Source organism: Crocodylus porosus, unplaced genomic scaffold, assembly GCF_001723895.1.
Source record: "Crocodylus porosus isolate Cpor-Errol unplaced genomic scaffold, CroPor_comp1, whole genome shotgun sequence".
Taxonomy (NCBI): Eukaryota; Metazoa; Chordata; order Crocodylia; family Crocodylidae; genus Crocodylus; species Crocodylus porosus.
In genome coordinates this window covers 36,465,867-36,475,733 of record NW_017728931.1, presented here as the reverse complement: position 1 = coordinate 36,475,733, position 9,867 = coordinate 36,465,867, and the positions used below count along the sequence as shown (strand labels likewise).

The window sequence follows — 9,867 nt, the reverse complement described above, 5'->3', positions numbered from 1 at the left end:
GGCCGGGCGCCCCCGCAGCCGCCGCCGGCGGACAGGGACAGGGACAGGGAGAAGGAGAAGGAGAAGGAGGCCCGGGAGCGGGGCTGCTGCAGCGCGCTGCTGCCGCACAAGCCCCACGCTGCCATCGCCAAGGGCGCCCTGAGCCGGAGACCCGAGTGAGTGGGGCGGCGCCGGGGGCTGCGCGCCGGGGCGGCGGGGGGCGGCGGGGAATCCCTCCCGGCCGGCCCGGCCCCAGGGCTCGTGTGCGCCACTCCGTGCCTCTCGTCCACACACGCACGCACCTGTTGTCACATACCCCACCCATTTGCCCCCCCACATCAGCCTTTGCACCACGTACACACACTGCCCCTTGCCACACACACTGGCGGTCACTCATACACTGTGCATTGCCCCCACCACATAAACACTCTGCCCCTTGCAACACACACACATGCTGCCCCTTGCCACCCCCTCATGCTCTCCCTCACACATGCGTGCACCCCCCCATATTCTCTCTCACACACTGCCTCTTGCCACACCCCCCCATGTTGTCTGTATCGTCTCTCCCTCACACCCCATGTTGTCACACATACACCACTCATTGCCCCCACACACTGCCCCTTGTAACACACGCACGTGCGCGCGCACACACACACACATATACATGCACACTGCCCCCTGCATACATCACCAGTGCATACACACACACGCACGGGTGCATGTGCACACCAATCACCCAATACATAAGGCAGGATGGTTCCTGTGCAGCCGGGGCAGGGAAGGAGGCTTTGCCAGTCACAGCAGCAGAGCGCCAGTGCTTCTGTTTGCATCAGGATGGTGGACAGCTGGTAGGAGGGAAAAGAAAAAAAAAAACAAAAAGCATCCTCGTGGCCCAGCAATGGGATTTCCTCACCATTATGGATGCCCGGCTGTGTTGCACAGCTTGGATGTAGGCACACATGCCATTCACTTGTGACTATCTCAGTTTTCTAGCTTCTTCAGTGACTGGTACCTGTCTAAGCTTTTCAAAGGAAGCGGGTATTTTTGCTTGCCTTTCCTCTTTAATAAAGCACGCATGGATTCTAATACCCAAAACCATGCTATATGTGTGTGTCTATGCTAAGCCGGAGCTAGCAAGCCAGCAGCACGGACACTGAAGGAGATTAGTGCTGGAGAGTTATGTTTTTCTGCATTAGCCATCTAGTATGTCCCCTTTGGAATTAAAACTGTGCTAGGTACCTGGTCTGCTTTTTCTTAGGTGTTTTGGAAGTAGGGAAGTGGTTTTGGTTGAAAGCAGAGTTAGTGAATTTGGGAAGAACAGAAAGAGTCTGATGTATTCCTTAAGCCACTATAGCATCTGAGAGCAAGAGTACACACTGGTTGTAAAAGCACGATTGGCCTTCTTTTCCAGATTAAAATGGTTTAGTTCTGATGCTATTGAAGAAAAGGAGGTCTTTGGAATATTTTCTAGCCCAGAACACATTCTTTTTCTCTCTCCTCTCTTTCCATAAAAGGATCCCTATACTGCATTTGCTTCAAACACTGAAGGTTAGCTAGAAGCATGCAGCCAGATTCCCAGCTAATTTACACCACTTGCTCATGTCAGTGAAATAGAAAGTTAGTACAGAAATGTCAAAATCTGTACGCAATATCTTACATAGTTTCATAGTTTGTAGGGTTGGAAGGAACCTGAGCAGATCATCAAGTCTAACCCCCTGCCATGGCAGGACATATACTATATATCTTGCATGCCAAAACCAAACTCCTTTCCCCTAAAATGTTATATACTATAAGGGCTCAATTTTGGAAGCCCCACTTAATGAGGCCAATAGAACTAGTCATGGTAGCAAGCACTCTGCCACATAATGAGCACTTTCAGGATCAGGCCGTCATTCACTATGCCCTGTAAGAAGTTTTAATAAGACACAGGACAGATTCTGAACTCATGTACAATCAACTCACTGTCCGTCCAGAAAAGCTCAGTTTAATTCACCTGTGTTACACCAAATTAAAGCCCATGCAAGCAAGGCAGAATCAAAGCTAATTTTTTAAGAATCTGAGCCCAGCAGTGAAACCACAATTAGAAACATAGTATTGGCAAGGTTTTCCTTTCATCTGAATATAGTTTCTAACATACGTCATTAGACAAACTGAAGAGTCAGATTCAATACATGAGTCTACTCTGTATAGCTGCTTCCTGTGTGAGCCTTTTATTTGTAGTGAGGTTGGTTTTGGGGGGAAAAAAACCCAAAGAACTGTGGCTTTTTGATTTCATATCAAAATGCACAAACAGAGGAGCATTAAGGACACAGATGATCTGTGATATATATATACAGCGATTTGTGGAAAATCAGGGCTGCTGCTGGGGATAACACAGCAATCCCTGCAGCTCTCTTCACTCAGGAGGATTAAAATAGACTGCTTCTGTTTCTTTCTATAGCTTAGACAAACTAAAGTCTTTATATAAAAATCAAATTTCTGAGATTCAAAAAGGTCCAGATTCCTCACTCCCGCTGGTCCATGTCTGTTGTTCCTTTCCTTCTTTTTAAACTGATTATATATATCAGGCTTTAGTTTGTCTCATCTGAAAGTGTCAGGGGGAAATCAAAGAGACTGCAACATCTAACTCTGAGGCAAGTTGAATATGGAAGCTCTGACAGTGTGTGTAGCATTCCTTAAAGTCCAACTGACCAACCCAAGAGTTATATTTGGGATTTTATGCAAGAGTAGGGAACATTTGGTTTAGTAGATGCGGTACATGGAGAAGATCCAATATAAAGTTAACCTGATTTCCATCTTTTTCCCCTCCCCTAATCATTTTACTGCTACGTTATGAACATTACAGTACAGTCTTCTCTAAAATGTATCTCACTAGGTCTGTGAGAACCAAATAATCATCACCAAAGAAAATGGCTACTCTAAACAGAGCAGTAATGAAATCTTACAATGCAGGAATGTGGTGGGTAGAAGCAAGGCTTAAACAGATGTCAAAGCAGTGCCAAGTCCATCATTGCCAAGAAATGGGATTTTATCAGTTTTCCACTAAATTGTAGGGCCAAGACAGCTTGTTTAAATCCATTCATTCTGCTCCCCTGTCTCAGGGACAGCCCAGAAGTCTCTCTTATTTAGAGCTGGGGTTGAGATCGCCTGATCACCCTGGCTCAGCCTTCATCTTTGGACAGAAGTGAAGAGCTAAGCTTTTGGGCCAGTGTTACTCTCGATCTTGACCAGCCTGCCTTTTTCTTAAGAAGCTGACAAAAAAAATACACATTCCTTTCTCTTTCCTCTCGCTTTTTATATAAAGTTTAGGCTTATTTACTGTTCTGCTTTTCTTCCCAAAGGTAGACAAAACCTCCTTTATATTTTAAGTAAAAAACCCCATATGTAAATAACAAGTCCTTTTCTGGAAAAGAAGGAATTCCTTAGGTATGCAGAGGACTGCTAATTGCTGCTGCATGTCATTGTTAGAGACTAGCAATGCTGAGCTCACTTATTAAAGGAGATGTTGAGGAAAGATTTGTGTTGCGATTTCTCAGCAGGAATTAGGCTGATTATTATTCTGTGGCATGTATCTCTTTCTGCCTAGAAATCTATTGCATAAGTGCCTCACTTTCAATTCTAAAAAACAAAAATTAAGGTCAGTCATTCTGGAATGTTTTGCCTGAAAAATACAGGTTGTCGAATTAGCATGCTTTAGATCACCCTTATTAGGCAAGCTCTTGTCTTAAGAGACCATCCTAAAATATTCCCAAATGTTTTGAGTGCGATTTTCCCTTCCCCCTTTTATCAGAAGACTACATTTATTGCCAGTCCCTTGACACTCTTCATTGCATACCACAGAGTTACACCTGGATTGATTTGGCTTCGTAAGTCTAAATGGGAAAATGCTGCAGCCCTCTCCTCAGTGGGTGTTACTACTCCAGAGTAAGAACTACAGGGCTAGGTCCTTTGTACACAGGTGGCAAAGGCTTTTGTGATATAAGTAATAAAAAAACATGAATTCATTTATAGAGTCTTCCATCCAAAGACAATAACATTTACATGAGACCAGGGAGCATTATAAAGCCTTCTAATACCTGTGGTGAAACTGGGGCATAGAAAAAAAAAGGTGGCTTGCTTACCCTTGCACAAAAATTCTGTGGCAGATCCAGGAATGGATCTGATTCAGTTGAATTCTAGTTCTGTATTTGCAGCTGAAGACCACCCCCCTCCTGCAATTTGGTACCTCTTGGTGCAAATGTTATAGAACTTCCGGTCCTTAGGGGCTATAATCTTTTTGGAGCACACTGGGCTGAAACTCTTCGATTTTGTGTTTGTTTTAGATGGGGGTGGGAGGAAGGTTATCTTGCTGTTTAATAAAGAAGACACAGTTCGAAAGATGAAATATTACAGCCACAGCCTCTGCTATGGACTGAGGCTGTTGGCTATATTTTTTGTTTAATTTAAAAAGCTCAATTACGTAACTATAAAATGAAGATACTGCATATGCAGATATGCTGCTTCCCTTAATTTTTCTTTATAACTATGCATTAATGTTCTAGTCTATGGATTTTCTGCAGGGTAAAAGCATTAGACTGAATCCCACTGATTTCAATGGTACTAACAATTACTGTAAATATTTTGGCTTACTAGTAACATATTTTGCTATATTTGTGCACTGTGCCTGTAAATGTTATATATATATAACAATAACACTCAGTTATAAGAATGACCCCAACCTTCCCCTCCCCAGTTTTATTTTGGGTACAGAAGTGTAGGAGTTGTCCTCTGATTATATTTTTAAATTCAGATTTAGTTCTGAGTGTCACAGGGTTTGATAACATATTTATTTTAGACAATAGTGTAGCAGTGTTGGTATTGCCACAAAGCCAACTCTACTGTAGATGCACTGCACCAGTGTAAAAAGTCACTTGAAGCTGTGTGGCATATGCTAGCTTCAAATAAAGTTGAGTTTTGCACTGATGCAGGTACATCTATGGATAATGCCTCAATGTAGACAAGTCAATAGATTGTTTAAGCATGATATATAATTTGACTAAAAAGAATATGAGGTAGTATCCATTTTTCCACTGTATGATGCAGTATTCCTTTTAAGTTATATTCATATTGGTTCCATTCACTTTCAGTTCAAAATACACAGTACAATATAAGCTGAATGATCACATCCATAGCATATAAAATCTGTACTGGGCAAACAGTTACGGCATTAGTGATTACTAACCCTACCATGAGAAATCCCAGAAAAAAGGGGGAAAAGTCCAAGACTAGGACAGACACCATATGAAATCTCAGCTGCAAGGACAGAGTTTGAATGGCTAATAATGTTACCATGAAAAATCCCACTGATATTATACAAAATCCTTGCCATAGCAAGAAGGCATCATTGCTGAAGATGCTATCAGAAGAAATCCAATGTCTGATAAGGATATGAGGAAGCAGTAGCAAGTAATGAGTCTATAGGAAATACCGGCCAAGGTCATCATGTGTCAGTATCTATGACTACTACCACCAGAAATCCCAATAAGGACAGTGCAGCAGTGCCTCTAACAGGCACTGTATAGACCTCTAAATGTATAAACCTCTGAATGTGAACAGCTGTGGTCTACAGTATCAGCAATGAAGGTGGAACATCCAGTGCTCAGATGGGGAGATGAGAAAGATGCAAGCATGTTTTCTTTATAAACTGGCTCTATTTTTGCTTTAATTTCCCTTGGTTATATGTTTTGTTACAGCCAGCTGGATAGTCCCAAGTCACTTGGAAATTGAATACATCCTTCTACAGACTCAGACTTTGTGTTGGTTTGCCTCTTTAGTGCCTCTTCCCCAGGGAGATACAAGATTGAGGCATGCTTTCTTTTACTTCCTGTCCTTAGGAGGAGTGAGCTCATCTGGCACCATTTTTAGTGTCATCCCTCAGCAACTGACATATGAAAGGGCATGTATTCCTGTTAATTAAACCATTGGGAAATCCAGACAGGAGGGTAGGGTCTCAAGGCCCAGTAATGAGACCACTCAAAACACCAGGAGGTGAGGATATGGGTCCCCATAATAGTGACTCAACACAATGCTGACCAAAAGGCCAATATGCCAGAACCCAGAAAGAGAACTGTTCAGTTCTGACTGGGGATGGGGAGCATTGCTACAAAGATTGACTATGGTGCCATGTAAAATCTCAGTCAGGGGTTCAGTTCTTCAGTGCCAGGTAATTGTAACATTTAGTCAGCCATAACTCTCTCTGTTGTACTTGTGCATTGCAAGTAACATTTTATGGAAGGTCACTTACTGTGCTGAAGTTCCTACTACGCTTGATGGTACAATTGACTGATACTTTAATTTCCTGGTTTTTGTGGGTTAAAAAAGCCCTTTCATAGCATGCTCTCCCGCAAACACACTTTGTAAACAATTGCATTTGATTAATGTAAATCTTCTGTTTATGTAACCTACAGATGTATAGCATATATATGCATACAATATAGTATTTACATTTTACAAAGATTATACACACTCTCATCTGCATTGTACGTGAAATCAACTGAGCTATTGGTCAAGGTTAGGCGTAGCAATTACAAATTTGTTTCTAGCCTTGGCATGATGCCAGATAATGAGACTTTCAGGGAGCAAAGGGAGGGGTTGCTCTTTTATTAAATTCAGCTTCTGTTTAGTGGTTCAAAAAATATGTGTCCAAATGTTAAAGCAGAATGTGCACATGCACAGATTTACACAAAAATGCAGAGGGCTGCAATGACTTCCACACCTTGCCTATCCAGATCTTGCTCCTTGGTTTAGTTTGCTTGCCGTGACATCTTAGGGTGAGAGAGAGTCAGAAAAGCTCTGTTGTCTTTCTGTCTTAATCTTTTTACTTCTTTATTTTGCTTGCTGTGTTTTATTATTTGTCTCTTCGTTTCCCCTAGTATTTTCTTTGTGTCAGTTTAGCTGCATTACTCTTTCTCCCTTTCCTTCTTAGTTCAGCTATGGTTTATTTTTCTGTTTATTTGTGGATAAGAAACCTTCTTTGATCCCCCCCAGGAAAAACACTGTAGAAAACCAGAAATGTATTTTGGGCAACAGATACAAAACAAATGCATTTCTTATAAAATTGCAGGTGGCTTGTGATCATTGCTTAGTCTGGAACCCTTGAAGAAAAAATAAGTACAAGATAAAGGAATACTTTATGAGCCCAGATTAGAATGATCTTAAAGTGTGACATTTTTCTCTGCTTTTTAAAAAAGGAATTCTGAAAATTAAGTAATATTTCCCCCACAAATATCTGTGCCCTAACATACGCTGAGTTAGTAGAATTCTAGTGTTCATTCTATTTCTGGATTTTTTGTTTTGCTCGGCTAAGTCTTAAATTGGTAGATGTGAATCTTGGCTACTGGATCTGTTCCATACAGTGGTTCTATTTAGGGGGAAGTATGCTCTATTGGCTCCTGTACTGGGCTGGGAATCAGAAGACCTAGGTTCTATTTCTAGCTCTACTATTAAATTTACTTGTGACCTTGAACAAGTCTCTTTTTTTCAGTGTACACCACTCTACCCATCTTACCTTTTGTTATAAAGCACTTGGAAATCTACAGATGAAAAACATTAGATAAGAGCTGAGTAGTCTTATTATGATCTCCATTATACTGAAAAACAAAGTTATCATCATTAGTTTTCAGTGTGTTATGTGTAGGAGAGGAAATGCGCTTGAATATGCACTAATATGTGTTATGTGCCCAAGAGCAAAATGAAATACTATTTAGGTTTTTTTTCCTTTTTTATAGGTAAAAGTGCATCTTCAGCTGGTATAAATTCTGTTCCACTGACTTCGATCAGCCATCCCAATTTATATCAATTGACAATCTGTTGTAGCCTGTGTGCATATACACATGTGTGTATTCACATACACATCCATATACATAAATGTACACTGATTTAAATGGCTTTATCTTGAGTGCTGACAATACAACAGATAACAAGTCAACACAGAAATAACAGTGAAGAATGAAAAGCCATTAAGTATCATTTTGATCCTTCATGTAATAGGTGTGTAGTCCTTTTAATAGTATTATAATTTAGTGCCTATAGGAGGTTTGTTGCTGCAAGCTCATAAAGATACGCTGCATGTCTAGTAATGTCTTTATGTTCCCTACCTAATGTGTATGAGCCATCAGTCTGCTTCATATACAGGCAAATTTGTGCAGCTTTTGCTAGCAGCGAAAGCTAAAATTATGCTAATTGATCAACTCTTGTTTTTGTATACTCCAAAATTAAAACTTTTTCAGGAGGGGATAAAACTTTCTTTGATTAGTTTCAGAGAGGGGTGCATCTTTGCAACGTTGAAACGTTGAAGGAGAATCCCCTTAGCTGATTTTGAGTCAAGCAATAACAACTTTCTCCAAAATACACCTACTTTTGTCTAGTTTACATTTTTTTCAGGGTTTTTTGTAAATTGTTCCTTAGTACTTGAGAATGGTTAAATGGTAGAGGAAGGTTTTTTCTGCTCTGTTTCTGTGGCCATATTTCAATGTATTTTCTCAGCCATATTGTATGTCCTTCCTAGGTCTCTCGTGAAGAAGGGAAGCCTGTATCCATATCGGGCTGGGCATCCATGAGAAGTGAGGGGATCTATTTGGCTCTAATAAAATCATTGCTCTGTTAAAATCTGTTGTCTTTTAAAAATGCTCTGTTAAAATCACTGATCCTTTATCAGTCATTTCTCAGCTATTTTAAAGACATAGTTAAAAGCCTATTGTTCACAAAGAACCAATAGTCTCCTGGGACAATAGTGTCCTGGGAGAAATAGCCTTATAGCTATGTCTTTAAAATAGCTGAGAAATGACTGATGAAGGATCAGTGATTTTAACAGAGCATTTTTAACAGACAACAGATTTTAACAGAGCAGTGATTTTATCAGAGCCAGATAGATCCCCTCACTTCTCATGGATGCCCAGCCCAATATGGATACAGGCTTCCCTTCTTCACGAGAGACCTAGGCAGGACATACACTATGGCTGAGAAAATACATTGAAATATGCCCACAAAAACAGAACAGAAAACACCTCCTTCCACTCTCAAGGACTGGAGAAAACTGTAGGCACAACCCCTCCCCCCACCCCAAGGCAAATCTTGTCTTGCAGTTTTTAAACTTCCTCCTCATTTTTGCTGTATTCAAGGATACTTTTCCCCCAAAACCCTGAAGTTTCATTTAAAAATAAGACATTTATGTCAGGTTCTGCTGTCTTCTGTTCCTCTAGAGTCCATTTCCAGGCAGTCCTCCAAAAGTGGCTCACACCATTTTGCTCTAATGGGAAAATCATGCCCACTGCAAGTGCTTCAGCATCAGCTTCCAGAGTTGTGCTGGCAGACTGAGTGGAATGCTATCTATATGGACTGTACCACCTCAGCTGAACTGTATGGCTAAATCTAGGTTTGGGCCTAAAAGCTAGGAGGATCCTATACACCATTTCATTTATTTAAATACAGGGCCCATTTCCACTTTCATCCTGTAATAATGGAACCCAACGCAGTCCCCTGCCAGCCTCAGAAGAGACTGCTTTCATCTGTGCTGGATGTTACATAAGAAGCGTCAACTGTATAGGTACTTCAGTTGCCTCACAAATATCCTTGTCTTCCATGTGTTCATTTCTAATTTACAAATCCATTTCCAGCTGGACCTCAGCTTATCTCTGCCTAGATACTTGAATAGACTCCTTCACTACAATAATTGAATATTTGGATTTATCCTGAGGGCCATCCTGGTATCCATATATGCCAGACCACTGATCTTGCTCTGAACTTGCAAAAGACCTGAGGAAACCACTTGCCAATGCTTCTTCCAAACATTCTACATTAATGAAGCTACATCTTAATGTACACAGAATGCCATTCTGTAGTTTCATAGTT

The 9,867-nt window shown here is 41.0% G+C and overlaps 1 protein-coding gene across 1 annotated transcript in view; it reads left to right on the top strand.

The window, feature by feature from the left end:
• The first annotated feature begins 29 nt into the window (after positions 1-29).
• Positions 30-9,867, top strand: part of IQSEC3 (IQ motif and Sec7 domain 3) — a 147,588-nt gene continuing 137,750 nt past the window's right edge. The window contains exon 1 of the mRNA XM_019544593.1: positions 30-155. The gene's annotated coding sequence lies outside the window, so the exon portion shown is untranslated. The remainder of the gene's footprint in view (positions 156-9,867) is intronic.